Genomic DNA, 12,628 nt, shown 5'->3' with positions numbered 1-12,628 from the left:
AAGACAGCAGACCAGGACAAACCACAAAGGGCAATTCCACAATTATTTTATTATTCTACTTAAGGCAGTCCATAAAAACAGTCTCCAAGTTCAACCAAGGATGTATGAAAAGCAAAACAAGGTCATTATTGTGTCGATAGGAAAGAAAATCCTTGCAAACAAAAACAAAAGAAGCAAAGTGTTAAATTATTCATAAAACTGAACACTTTGCAAAAACATACTTACTGTGAACTGCATATGGATATCTCATTTTATGACTGGAAACTGATCTTGAGTCTCCAGAAAACATTTTCATACCATAATCTTTAAATTCAAAGCAATATTGAAAAGAATTGTGTGACGATCAATAAATAAGTATAATTATTGAAATCTCTATGAATAAAACATTGACTTGCACAGTCTGGAAGCCTCAAGGCATTACAGCACCATTAGAAGATATTTCTATTTTATAATGTCTCAAAGCTCTATGAAAAATGAAGAACTTTAAATAAAAATGATGATGCTCTTACTGACAGAAAATGAAACTTGAATACCTTGTTATGAATATAAATTACAGTGAAATGAAAGTTGGTTTCCTACAGAATATTACCCAGATGGGAAAGAATGGGGTGTTACTCAGGAAGAGGGATTACAGAATGGAGTTCTCTTTCCAATATAGTATGTCTCTTTTAGGATATAATATGCACATTTTGGTTTGCAAATTCTTCACTTAGTTACCTCCATGAAACCTATATTTTAATATGCTTTCATTTTCAGTGTATCACAGATGGTTTAGCATATATCATCAACCTAGGACATGATCCAAAGCCCACTGAAGTCAATAGGAATCTTTCCATTGATTTCTGTGTTTTTGGATGACGCCACTAATTCTCAATTTAAAAAAAACAAGAAGGGGTCCTTGTGGCACCTTAGAGACTAACAAATTTATTTGGGCATAAGCTTTCGTGGGCTAAAACCCACTCTGCATATCTATTCAAGGAACACCATCATAGGATCTAACCGCATCAGCCACACCATCTGGAGCTCGTTCACCTGCACATCTACCAATGTGATATATGCCATCATGTGCCAGCAGTGCCCCTTTGCCATGTACATTAGCCAAACCAGAGAGTCTCTACACAAAAGAATAAATGGACACAAATCAGACATCAAGAATTATAACATTCAAAAACCAGTAGGAGGGCACTTCAGTCTCCTTGGACACTCAATAACAGACTTAAAAGTGGCAATTCTTCAACAAAAATCTTCAAAAACAGACTTCAATGAGAAACTGGAGAATTGGAATTAATTTGCAAACTGGACACCATCAAATTAGGCCTCAATAAAGACTGGGAGTGGATGGGTTGTTACAAAAAGTAGTTTTCCCTCTGCTGATACTCACACCTTCTCGTCAACTGTTGGGAATGGGCGACGTCCACCTTGATTGCATTGGCCTTGTTAGCACTGACCCCCTCACTTGGTAAGGCAACTCCCATCTTTTCATGTGCTGTAATATATATACTGCTTACTGTATTTTTCACTCCATGCATCTGATGAAGTGGGTTTTAGCCCACGAAAACTTATACCCAAATAAATTTGCAAGTCTCTAAGGTGCTACAAGGACTCCTTGTTGTTTTTGTTGATACAGACTAACACAGCTACAACACTGAAACCTAATTCTCAATTGTCCCCCTACCTAATTCTAAGTCTATATTATATCAGTACAAAGTGGGTATAGAACACTACCATTTTCATTTAATCACAATTTAACCCACTTCGCACAGGTGTATGTGACTATATAAAGTGTAAGGCAGAGGAGAATTAGGCCCACTATGTGTGTGGGGGAAAAAAAAGTTTCTCAATGAAATGTTTCTAATATGTGATATTTCATTACCATCACTCTCAACATTTGGAGACTCAGAGGAGGACAGATTTGGGGTTTCAAAGTAGGGGCTTTTAATGTTTTATTTGGGGTCATTCAATGTAATTACAAACTGAAACACCCAACAAATAATCTGGTAATAATGCACAAAGCAGGAATGGGTACTTATTGAAATCTATTTGGACAAAATACAATATAAGCACAAAATCAGGGAACTAGGCATACAGAAGTGTGCATGCAAAGCTTTAAATTATTCCCATAGGTTCAACCGAAGCACCTAATGCAAATGCCAATAATGATTTAAGTTTTTGCTGATGTGCTTCTGCATGCTTAAAGCCCTAATTGTTCTAACACTTGGAGTTAGCACTTTCCAGATGAACTAAGTGATCTCCAAATGCAAATACCTTGATTAGGTATAGAAGCTAAATAGAGCAATCTATACAGCTGTCGTGCACTGAATATATTATTTATGATTGAAAATACTACAGTCAAGTATGTACAAAGTGCCTAGGAGATTTAGGAGCACACAATCTCTTGACTTTCAAAGATTCTTATGGAATGCCCACAACTTGCTATGCATACTGCATCCTCCACTGACTCTGCACAACAATATTTCTGTGTACAAGCAACACATACTGATTAAAAAAATTAGCTTGAAAGCTCCCCCTTCCTGTTTTCTAGTTTAATTATAAGGAAAGCTACAGGCATCTCAATGTGGACAAAATTCTTAATGATTTCTGTATTAGAAAACATTGTAAATTCTTCAGAGACAATTATGATCAAGTTTTGTGCATTGCACCCTGCAAACTATATTTGATTATACTTTAAAACATTTAATTACTTAATGCAGGTTTTATTATAATGTACATGATTTCAGTACAGTAGATGATGGATGTACTCTAAGATGAATCCTGCCCCTAATTGTGCCATAAATGTAAATAATATTTCATTATTTGTGATGCAGCCATTTAAATTATGTTAGTGTTCATCTTGTGCTAATGGGGATATCTTCTGCCTTCTGATTCTTCTTGCTAAAGGAAGGTTATTTTTGTTTAGATGTGGGGTTTTGGTTTCTCAGGTTATATTTTCCTTTCTCTTAAGTCCTTGAAGAACATGCACTGAGGTTGCAAGTTGTTGTCAGGTAGCCAGTATAACCGTACACAATCATTTTAGTCATTAACATCCACCTGTTGGCCAAAAGGTTCCAAACTCCCTATGGAATCTGCATGTTGTGTCTTGCCTCATCAGGGACTTGATCCTGCAAGGTGCTCAAGCAGTTTAGCTCCAATCTAACAAACCATTTCAGCATATGCTTAACTTTTAGCATGAGTAGTGCCACAAAGGGACTGCTCATAGGCTGAAAGATAAGTACATGCTTTAGTGCTTTGCTGGATCAGTACCAAAGGAGTCATCACCCTTATGATTAATTATGAGAATTAGTTAATGTTTACACAGTGTTTTGAAGAGGTATAATGACCTCATCCCTTGCCCACTGAAGCTACAAGTAGCTCTTCCACTACTTCAGGAGGTGTTGGCCCAGGCCACAAGTAGATAGAAGAGATGAAGGCAAGCAAAACGTTTTGCTTCACACAAGACACACGTAAAGAATTTAGATTTATTATCTGATATAAAGTTGACTTTAACTATGCCATTATTTGAACCGGGTATATCAATGTGAAGGCATAAACACAGTCTTGCCTGCAAAGACCAGTCACATGTGATTCATATTTACATTGGATGATCTTCTGTCCATGCTTCATGTGTATTTATAATTACAAACTAGCAATCAAATGTCATCCAGATTTGGGGATACATACATTTTGCAGGATATTAATAAAGAAAATGTAAAATGTTGTGTATTTAAATTCTTTGCTCATTCCCCTCACTTTTCCTAATTTACATAAATATGTTGAGCAATACAATGAGTTATAGGATGGGGTTATTTTATTTTGCAAAACTTGATTTAAATCAATTAAACAATGTTAGCTTAATATTTACATATTCAAGCCACACTATAAATCATTGGTGATTATTTTACAGTATTCCACATCAGCAGTATGTTCCAAAAATCCTGGCACTAGGACTAAAATATATAGACTTGAAAGCTCTAAAATTGTAGTTTCATTACATTTTCTGTATGGGAATATGCATTCTGAAGAAGGTTGTAAATCAAATGATAATGGAAACTAAATTTTCACTGTTTACAAACAGCCTCAGAGCTTCAAAGTGCAAGACTGACATAAATGAGAATTCAGTACAGTTCTTGTAATATTATATTATTATTAGAAAGCTACGTCTGAAGAAAATAAGCATTTTAGATATTGCTCTTTGGGGAAAAAAGCAGGCTTATATTACTGTAGTTTAAACAGGATAACCTGTTCTCTCAAAATCCATTAATACCACCCCCATTTGATAAATACAATGCTGCTGACCACAGATCCTTAAGAAAAGTGTCAAGTGGGATAAAACAGAATTGACCCAATTGTAGTAGACACCTAACATCTAGCATGGATGTATCTTCTGAAAGAAGAAACATTATCCATTGAATTTTCATGACATTCCAAAATGACCACCCGTTCTGCTAAGTGAACATTGGTGGTTCTTAAACTGAAAGTGACATTGGAAATAAATTGCTTAATTAAAAACATTCTACATTTTGAACTTTTCAAATACTTTCATTACATTCCAAGTATTTTAGCTGAATCAAGAGCATATGCTCCTCTACTGGATCTCTAACTAATAAGTGACCCCAAATGTAGTTACAAATATCTAAATCGTTCCTTATTAGTAGAACATTAATCTACAGCCCTAGTTTCAATCGCAGTTAACTCACACTATTAACTCAAAAAAAGTAATCGTGATTAATTGTACTGTTACACAATAGAATATCAATTGAAATTTATTAAATATTTTGGATGTTTTTCTACATTTTCAAATATATTGATTTCTATTACAACATAGAATACAAAGTGTACAGTGCTTGTTGTTGTTTTTTATTTGAATATCTCCTGTTCTGTTTTACCCACATTCTGCCATATATTTCATGTTATAGCAGTCTCGGATGATGACCCAGCACATATTTGTTTTAAAAACACTTTCACAGCAGATTTGACAAAACACAAAGAAGGTACCAATGTGAAATTTCTAAAAATAGCTACAGCACTCGACCCAAGGTATAAGAATCTGAAGTCCAAAACTGGAGAGGGATGAAGCGTGGAGCATGCCTTCAGAAGTCTTAAAAGAGCAACACTCCAGTGCGGAAACTACAGAACCTGAATCACCAAAAAAGAAAATCAACCTCCTGCTGGTGGCATCTGACTCAAATGATGAAAATGAACATGCAGCGGTCTGCTCTGCTTTGGATCGTTATCAAGCACAACCCGTCATTAGCATGGACGCATGTCCTCTGGAATAGGGGTTGAAGCATAAAGGGACATATGAATCTACAGTGCATCTGGCATGTAAATAACTACAACAGTGCCTTGTGAATGCCTGTTCTCACTTTCAGGTGACATTTTAAACAAGAAGCAGGGAGCATTATCTCCTGCAAATTGTAACCAAACTTGTTTGTCTGAGTGATTGGCTGATGTAGGACTGAGTGGACTTATAGGCTCTGAAGTTTTACATTGTTTTATTTTTGAATGCAGTTATTTTTTGTACATAATTCTACATTTGTAAGTTCAGCTTTCATGATAGAGATTGCACTGCAGTATTTGTATTGGGTGAACTGAAATACTATTTTTTACAGTGCAAATATTTTAAATAAAAAATAAATATACAGTGAGCACTGTACACTTTGTATTCTGTGCTGAAATTGAAATCAATATATTTGAAAATGTAGAAAACAGCCAAAAATATTTAAATAAATGGTATTCTATTATTGTTTAACAGCACGATTAATCATGATTAATTTTTTAAATTGCTTGGCAGCCCTAACTGAAACACATATAATATGTAACCATATCTCCTGCACTTCAAAATCTAATCAGCTTATCTTTCTGCAATGGCAACACAAATTGGTTCTGAATTTCATTTAATGTTACTGTCATGTCAAGATTTAACGTGTACTTAGAAAATTTTATTAGAAAATGAGATTGCTTAAATATTTACAATTACTATAATTCCACTTTTTGAGTTTTTAAACTGTAATATTTGCAGGTTTGCATGCTGTTTGCAGGTTAGTACAAATGAGTCTATAAATAAACATGGAAATCAAACGTTCCATTTTTGTGTCTAATAAACCTTTATGCTTAGACTTTCAAATACTGTTTACCTATCTATTATAACTCAGTTACAGTATTTCCCTCTTAAAAATTTAGCCTTCTCCAAACCATTTCTGGCTTTAAACATTTAATTTTGCATGATTGTGCCCAATTAAGCTATTTTGGTTTTCATTGCTTTATGAATATTGCTTTATGAAAAGTCAAACAGAATGATAGTCTTCTATATTTAACAGCAGCCTTTAGCGGAAACCTTATAGCATGTTTTCTGTACTTCACATAACACTTTATCATTATAGTATACAACAGTTGCTTGTGTTGACTATTTTTGATCGTCCGTGTACAACTCTGTGTATACATTTTAAATGGGTCCACTCCTGACAATCCCTGTGGCATTCTGATAAATCATGTTTTTTTTTCTTTTGTTATAGTACATACTTATAGATTTAGAAGAAATAAGAATAAACTTGGAAAGGCTTAATTAAAGGATGCATGCATTTTAATAAGGAAGCTACATTATAAGCAAACACTAACCATATATTACTACCATTCTTATTCACTGAAGTGATTGATTTTTAGCAGATAGCCTGTTTCATATTACACAAAAAAATGGTTGTAAAAGTCTTGAAACCAAAGACATGGAACTACTGTTTAATTCACTGAACCTAAGTATCCACCTTCATCAGCTAACTTTATTCAATTAGTATGCACCCAATAATTAAATACATTAGAATTACATTACATGAACAAATCAGAATATAAATAGTTTCATCAAATAATCTGCTGAATTAAATGAAGTGAAACTTGTAAATAGATTTTAATTCAGAAACAGTTTATATTCCTGTATTTAATACCTGCTTGCTAGAAGGGTAGAAATGATTCCTGAATCACATTGGAAATTCCCCTTTGAGCAGAGAGCTGAACAGACCTTTCCTGCCCCTTAAGCGCCACACTTCCTGAGGAGTGTGAATAGAAAATCCATGAGGTGAGGTTTCTGCACCCCTGGCATGACACCGAGGAACATGCTGTCAGCCCAGAATAGGCTGGTGCAGATGGTTACGGTAGAGAAAACTGCCCCTGAAGTCCCTTGCAAGTAGCATGGGACTACAGTCACTTCTCCAGCTTTCAAAATGGAGTAACAGGCATGGAGGGGTTACGTTGCAGCCACCATATTTTGGCCGTAGGTTGGGGGAAGGAAGTTCCATACCATCCCCATCTCCTGGGTACTTTGATGACAGGTTACATCTACAATAGACATTTCCCTCTAATCTATCTCATTGTTGCAGCTGCATGGATATAGCTGCACCAGTTCTAGCAACAGGGGAAAGTTTAGGGCAAATATCACTAGCATAGGCACAGCCACAAAAAAAGGAGGTAAAGTTTCCATGTAACAATGTATTGACTGAAATTTAAATAGGCAATTCCTCAGAAGTTCTTAATTGGTAATGCCAGATGGGAGAAAATGAAGCACTGTGGATGTGCTCATTTACCAGTTATAGCAAAGGGAATAAGGGAAGTATAAGAAGTTCAGCTGATGGAACTCTGCAGATAATATCACATATTTCAGGGATTATAGTTGATGGTGAGAGAGAGAGAGTGTGCGTGTGTGTGTGTGTAAAGGGCTTGATTCTCATTTACACTAATGCCACTTTACACCATTCTGGCAGTGCAAACTGACAGTGTCATGACTGTAATTTATCCCCATTTTAAGAGCTTCTTATACTCCCAAAGTGATATAAAAGGGGCCTTAATAAAGTAAGAATCAGACACAAAAACATTTGGTTGTTTGCAGCTGTTGCTGGTTATCATCAGCTGTTTTTCCTTTGTTTCTCTCCATCTTCCTGGACAGAACTAGTTAACTATCAGTGGAATTTTCCTTAATTTCTTATTCTTTCCCAGCCATAGGGATCTATTTTTAATTGTGATGGAGTAAGCACCGTCATTTTATTGTTAGAAAAGTACTTTCTTCCTTTTCTAGATAGAACTGCAGGAGCGATGTAAAAACATGGCAGAATTTGGATTACCTATCAATAGGCACCGCTTCTGAAATACTTTCATACACCATCTTATAGACATCTTATAATGGTGAACTCCAGGCTGTAGAAGCAAAAGGCTATAGAATTTTTCACCTCTACAGTTAGCTAAAATCCAGTGTAGATTCCTAGTGACAAAACTGTTATCAGAAGATGAAATTCAAAATCATTTTAAAATATCCAGACAGATGCCAATACAGCTCATAATTTCTGCAGGATCTGACACAGAGCAGCTGTGCTCTCTGGTTCTCTGATACAGTGGTTCTCTAGTACACTTGCCCATATTCTAGGCAGGACTGATTCTTTTTTAGATACATATAATGGCTATTTCTGATCAATGTGAAATAACTTGTTAGTCTCAAACCAGCTCCTACTGGACATGTGTCTATCACCACAAACCATTGAACATATTGACTCCTTTGTTGGAGTTCTCAGGGGAGAAATAATTACTCAAGTCAATGGAACAACTTACAGGCTCGTAGTCAGGCAAGTGCTGAAGTACCTTGCAGAACTGGGGCTTAAATAAGTAAGAAAGCTACTGAGGCATTCATCCCAGGGCAAAGATTGTGGTAGAGTAATGGGGCAATAGGAGGAAGCTTGTACTACTGCTACTTATGAATAAGTTGAAGACTTCTGCCTCTGGGGCTAACAGCAATGAATTCACTTAGTATGTGTCTACACTAGAAAAACTAGTGCCTGCATAGCAGTGCACCGACACTGAGCCATTAGTGTAGGCCAGTGGCTCTCAGCCTTTCCAGACTACTGGACCCCTTGCAGGAGTCCGATTTGTCTTGCATATCCCCAAGTTTCACCTCACTTAAAAACTAATTGCTTACAAAATCAGACATAAAAATACAAAGTGTCACAGCACACTGTTACTGAAAAATTGCTTATTTTCTTATTTTTACCATATAATTATAAAATAAATCAATTGGAATATAAATATTCTACTTACATTTCAGTGTGGCGAATAGAGAGCAGTATAAACAAGCATTGTCTGTATGAAATTTTATTTTCTACTGATTTCACTAGTGCTTTTTATGTAGCCTGTTGTAAGACTAGGCAAATATCTAGATAAGTTGATGTACCTCCTGGAAGACCTCTGCCTACCCTAGAGATACATGTACCCCTTGTAGAGAAACACGGCTCTAGACAAACTCAGGCTTTTTTTTAACCAGTATGTCATGAAATTCTACACAGGTGTAATGCAGAAGGAAGAAACAAAGGGAAAATCAGCAGTAAGAGAACAGCCGACTATCTGCAGCCCACCAGCAAGTACTGTGCAGGGAGCCACCATGCTACTCCACCACTTTATTCACTACTTGAGGCTTCACTGTTTTCTGTGTGGAACTGCATCCCAGAAATGATTTGCATGAACAGTGTCTCCAAAACACTAAAGAACTAACTTTAGCAGGAGGCTTTGGGAGCAATTAAAAAAGTGTGCTTTCTTGGACTGTTCAGGGCAGGATTTCCAGGAGTAAAATGACATTTTTTATACCATTGATACTGCCTGTGCAGCTGCGACATTGGCTGCATTTTCTGTAATATGGTTATCTCGCAGTCCAGAATCTGTTCTCCAGTGGTTCACTTGCTTATAAACTTCTAACCTATCCACTTCTCAATCCCTTGTTACTTTTTCCATGGTGTCACTATGTTTCAGTAGGTCACAGCTGAGAGTACCATATTCAGAAGAAGCTGCTGAGAAATAGGGCAGACTCACCACAAACTGGTGGTTATTCAATCATTAAATTATACCAAGTCAGTAACAAAAGTAAACTTCTGTCTCACCACACTAGTTAACAAGAAGTCAGGGATGCAGTCTCCTTTGGCATTCCAGCCCTTATCTCACCACCCAGACACTGGATTCTATGATGAATAGTTATTGAAAACCAAATTTCATCACATATATGGTCCTGCTAATCAAGAGATCAGCCACTTAGCCAGTCAATACATAACTCAGATTTTACCCAATAATCATGTTGCTGCCAATCCTTTAGTAACTAAAATTTAAAGGTTTATTAATAAAAGAAAGGGAGAGTTTAAAATGGTTAATAGATCATATACATACAATAATTGCAAAGTCCTTATATCAGGTCTGTAGCAGTGATGTTATAGACTGTTGGCTTGTAAAGTCTCTCTGGTAACTTCCAAAAGATTGGAAGATCCATAGCTCAATACGCTCCTTTTAGATGTCAATCCACAGTTCAGAGAATCAGGAAAGGGCAGGAAAGAGCCCAAATGGAGATATCTCAGAGGTCTTTTATACTCTTTGCCAGGTGCCTGGAAATTTACTAGCTCAAACACAGCTCACAACCTCTGTTTGTGGAAAGCTACTGCTCTAAGATGGAGTACAGGGTCACATGAGCATATTGCATGTCCTTACATGCTTTGATGACTCTCAGAGGCAGCCATTGCCCATATCTGTGCTGAAGCATCCACAGAAAGGCTATCTGGGCGGAACAAGTTTTTTCTATGGCCCATTTTTAGAGCAAAGTGCCCTTAACAGGCCATCAAGCTTAAATAGTCCATTCCCAATAGGCTGGCTAGACTGAATGTAAACTACCTCGGGGGTGTTACCCCAGGAACAAACACATTTGAGATATAGATACAAAGGCAATATTCATAACTTCTGATACAGTGATGATACATGGCTTTACACGGGATAATCTTATTTAGCCAATCATAACTTTACCATTGACACCTGACATGACATACTTTGTACAAGATTTGTTGCAACTGTCTAACATCTCATATAAATTATATAGATGGTCATATTTCAATCATACAGCATCACACTTGGTCTTTTAGTTCTAGTTCTTTATTTTTTCTTTGATACGTTAACTATCGGTTGTGAAGAATCCAAGTGTTGTACAGTTATTTCTGTCTTAGCGGGCTCTCTCTCTCTGTCTGTCTGCTATTATATGATTACATGCTTTCTTAACTGACTGGCTCCTTCCTAGCTTCTCTCTGGACTCAGTTCTCAGCTCTAGCCAAGCTATACTTATTTGAGGATGCATTGCAGGGTGAAAATTTGACAGTAGGCTTTCAGATCTAACCACCTCTCCAGGGACCAGTACACTTGGCTGTGGTGTGACTTCTTGTGCAAAAGAAAATTACTCACCCACTATTAATGAATACAGGAAACTCCAGTGAAGTCCCCTGAAAAAGAGGAAACAATCTTTAAAGATATAGAAGCCAATCTCTAAAGAAACTATTGCAAACTGGATATATGACACTCTACTTAAGTAAAAACATATTCAAATGATAAACTGTGGAGTGAAATCATTTTGTACCTACAGCTCTCGAGTCAGAGGTAATAAAATAAGGACTTCACATTTTAAAATTGGAATCAGAGAACAACCTCCATCTTGGATCCAAGAAACCCAGTTGTACTGGGAAATTCTAGTCAAGTGATGCAGGTAAAGCTTAGATAGCTGGTGTTTCAAAAGATGGCTGGTACCAATCTATAAACAACAAAACCTGAAAGGAAAATTATTAGCATAGTTTTCCAAGTTCTTAAACTGGTTATATTTTTTTTAAATCTACTTCTAAGTAATGATCTGAGATTTTAGGTTCCAGACAATTCAGATTATAAACACATTTTCTTTTCCAGTTAGTTTAATTAAAATTCTTCAAATCATTTAACAAAGGGTCTCCATTATTTTGTAGTACGATAAGACACACAAAAGTGTCCAATCCATTAAAAAGAGTAATTTTTATATAAATCATAATTGTACCAAGTTACAAACTTTTTAGCCTTCCATATACCCCCTCAAATTATGCTAGAAAAAAGTGTATTGTCCAATGGCATCAAGGAGAGGTTATAGTAGTATCAAAAATTCTTCTTTATTTTACAAAGATGGGATCCATATTAAGTTAAATCTATTCAACAGAGAAATGGGCTAAACTACCTACCAAATTAATATATTTAACGCTTTGGATCTTTTGGCTATTTTATTGTACAAAACATTTTTAATATTATACTGAATGTTACACACTAAATATATAATTGCAGCCTTTACACTAAGCATTTCAATGTAATATTTTATTCCTTAATAATAAACAATTTATTTTAATTGATATTAGTATATGATGCATCAGCTCATCTGTAGGAGAAGTACCAACAAGACATATGAGTGTGGGACAGTTAATGACACTAAAGATGAATGAATTGCTCATGTAAATACATTTTATCACTGCCTTGTGTGCCCAAGGATAGAAGGATGTTAGATTATCACTTAATTAGTACTTTGGTGACTATTACAGCTAGATGTGACCCTAATATTTCACATATGACATGCCCCTTTCACAAAGTGATATTCTATCATTCTTCCTGGGGTTGGTTCTTCAGCTGGAGGCCAGTGCAATAAGCTTCATTACATGTACATCTATTATTAGATTATTACATTTTGGGGCAGTGGCAATATCTGTTCTGGAAGACAAGTAGCACACTTTGGGTGGCATAAATATAAAATTATTAAGCATCTAAATTGCTGAAGACAGAGCTTCCTAAT

The 12,628-nt window shown here is 36.0% G+C and overlaps 1 long non-coding RNA gene across 1 annotated transcript in view; it reads right to left on the bottom strand.

Moving 5' to 3' along the window:
- LOC120374322 overlaps window positions 1-12,628 on the bottom strand; it is a 91,499-nt gene that overhangs the window by 26,769 nt on the left and 52,102 nt on the right. The window contains exon 6 of the long non-coding RNA XR_005586004.1: window positions 11,236-11,273. This is a non-coding gene — a long non-coding RNA (uncharacterized LOC120374322). The remainder of the gene's footprint in view (window positions 1-11,235; window positions 11,274-12,628) is intronic.

Source organism: Mauremys reevesii, linkage group 11 (genome assembly GCF_016161935.1).
Source record: "Mauremys reevesii isolate NIE-2019 linkage group 11, ASM1616193v1, whole genome shotgun sequence".
NCBI classification, from domain to species: domain Eukaryota; kingdom Metazoa; phylum Chordata; order Testudines; family Geoemydidae; genus Mauremys; species Mauremys reevesii.
Note: the sequence above shows the minus strand (reverse complement) of the source record. Positions and strands in the feature narration are given on the sequence as shown.